We start from the raw sequence: 2,901 nt of genomic DNA, 5'->3' as shown, positions 1-2,901 counted from the left end.
CCAATGTCATAGTAGAGAGCATGTAAAATCCAAAAAACAGAAGTTCAGTAAAATGACCCAAAAATCTAAATTGAAAGCATCTGAGGAGAAGCGTAAACTTGCCAATATGCCATTTATGACACGGAGTGGCAAGGAACGGCTGAGGCCCTGGCATATGCTCATGGCTAGTGGTTCAGCTTCATATGAGGATGGAAGCACTCATCCTCTCGCTATAAAAATGAAAAGACTTAAGCTGGCAAAAGCACAGCAAAGAACTGTGCGTTCTTCTAAATCACAAATCCCCAAGGAGAGTCCAATTGTGTCGGTTGCGATGCCTGACCTTCCCAACACTGGACGGGAAGAGCTTGCGCCTTCCACCATTTGCACGCCCCCTGCAAGTGCTGGAAGGAGCACCCGCAGTCCAGTTCCTGATAGTCAAATTGAAGATGTCAGTGTTGAAGTACACCAGGATGAGGATATGGGTGTTGCTGGCGCTGGGGAGGAAATTGACAAGGAGGATTCTGATGGTGAGGTGGTTTGTTTAAGTCAGGCACCCGGGGAGACACCTGTTGTCTGTGGGACGAATATGGCCATTGACATGCCTGGTCAAAATACAAAAAAAATCACCTCTTCGGTGTGGAATTATTTCAACACAAATGCGGACAACAGGTGTCAAGCCGTGTGTTGCCTTTGTCAAGCTGTAATAAGTAGGGGTAAGGACGTTAACCACCTCGGAACATCCTCCCTTATACGTCACCTGCAGCGCATTCATCATAAGTCAGTGACAAGTTAAAAAAACTTTGGATGACAGCGGAAGCAGTCCACTGACCACTAAATCCCTTCCTCTTGTAACCAAGCTCCTGCAAACCACACCACCAACTCCCTCAGTGTCAATTTCCTCCTTACCCAGGAAAGCCAATAGTCCTGCAGGCCATGTCACTGTCAAGTCTGACGAGTCCTCTCCTGCCTGGGATTCCTCCGATGCATCCTTGAGTGTAACGCCTACTGCTGCTGGCGCTGCTGTTGTTGCTGCTGGGAGTCGATCGTCATCCCAGAGGGGAAGTCGGAAGACCACTTGTACTACTTCCAGTAAGCAATTGACTGTTCAACAGTCCTTTGCGAGGAAGATGAAATATAACAGCAGTCATCCTGCTGCAAAGCAGATAACTCAGGCCTTGGCAGCCTGGGCGGTCAGAAACGTGGTTCCGGTATCCATCGTTAATTCAGAGGCAACTATAGACTTGATTGAGGTACTGTGTCCCCGGTACCAAATACCATCTAGGTTCCATTTCTCTAGGCAGGCGATACCGAAAATGTACACAGACCTCAGAAAAAGACTCACCAGTGTCATAAAAAATGCAGTTGTACCCAATGTCCACTTAACCACGGACATGTGGACAAGTGGAGCAGGGCAGACTCAGGACTATATGACTGTGACAGCCCACTGGGTAGATGTATTGCCTCCCGCAGCAAGAACAGCAGCGGCGGCACCAGTAGCAGCATCTCGCAAACGCCAACTCGTTCCTAGGCAGGCTACGCTTTGTATCACCGCTTTCCATAAGAGGCACACAGCTGACAACCTCTTACGGGAACTGAGGAAGATCATCGCAGAATGGCTTACCCCAATTGGACTCTCCTGGGGATTTGTGACATCGGACAATGCCACCAATATTGTGCGTGCATTACATCTGGGCAAATTCCAGCACGTCCCATGTTTTGCACATACATTGAATTTGGTGGTGCAGAATTATTTAAAAAACGACACGGGCGTGCAAGAGATGCTGTCGGTGGCCCGAAGAATTGTGGGCCACTTTCGGCATTCAGGCACCGCGTACAGAAGACTGGAGCACCACCAAACATTCTTGAACCTGCCCTGCCATCATCTGAAGCAAGAGGTGGTAACGAGGTGGAATTCAACCCTCTATATGCTTCAGAGGATGGAGGAGCAGCAAAAGGCCATTCAAGCCTATACATCTGCCCACGATATAGGCAAAGGAGGGGGAATGCACCTGACTCAAGCGCAGTGGAGAATGATTTCAACGTTGTGCAAGGTTCTGCAACCCTTTGAACTTGCCACAGTGAACAAGTCAGTTCAGACACTGCCAGCCTGAGTCAGGTCATTCCCCTCATCAGGCTTTTGCAGAAGAAGCTGGAGACATTGAAGGAGGAGCTAAAACAGAGCAATTCCGCTAGGCATGTGGGACTTGTGGATGGAGCCCTTAATTCGCTTAACCAGGATTCACGGGTGGTCAATCTGTTGAAATCAGAGCACTACATTTTGGCCACCGTGCTCGATCCTAGATTTAAAACCTACGTTGTATCTCTCTTTCTGGCAGACACAAGTCTGCAGAGGTTCAAAGGCCTGCTGGTGAGAAAATTGTCAAGTCAAGCGGAACGTGACCCGTCAACATCTCCTCCTTCACATTCTCCCGCAACTGGGGGTGCAAGGAAAAGGCTAAGAATTCCGAGCCCACCCGCTGGCGGTGATGCAGGGCAGTCTGGAGCGAGTGCTGACATCTGGTCCGGACTGAAGGACCTGCCAACGATTACTGACATGTCGTCTACTGTCACTGCATATGATTCTGTCACCATTGAAAGAATGGTGGAGGATTATATGAGTGACCGCATCCAAGTAGGCACGTCAGACAGTCCGTACGTATACTGGCAGGAAAAAGAGGCAATTTGGAGGCCCTTGCACAAACTGGCTTTATTCTACCTAAGTTGCCCTCCCTCCAGTGTGTACTCCGAAAGAGTGTTTAGTGCAGCCGCTCACCTTGTCAGCAATCAGCGTACGAGGTTACGTCCAGAAAATGTGGAGAAGATGATGTTCATCAAAATGAATTATAATCAATTCCTCCGTGGAGACATTCACCAGCAGCAATTGCCTCCAGAAAGTACACGGGGACCTGAGATGGTGGATTC

This window comes from Pseudophryne corroboree, chromosome 3 (assembly GCF_028390025.1).
Source record: "Pseudophryne corroboree isolate aPseCor3 chromosome 3, aPseCor3.hap2, whole genome shotgun sequence".
Lineage (NCBI taxonomy): Eukaryota > Metazoa > Chordata > Amphibia > Anura > Myobatrachidae > Pseudophryne > Pseudophryne corroboree.
Note: the sequence above shows the minus strand (reverse complement) of the source record.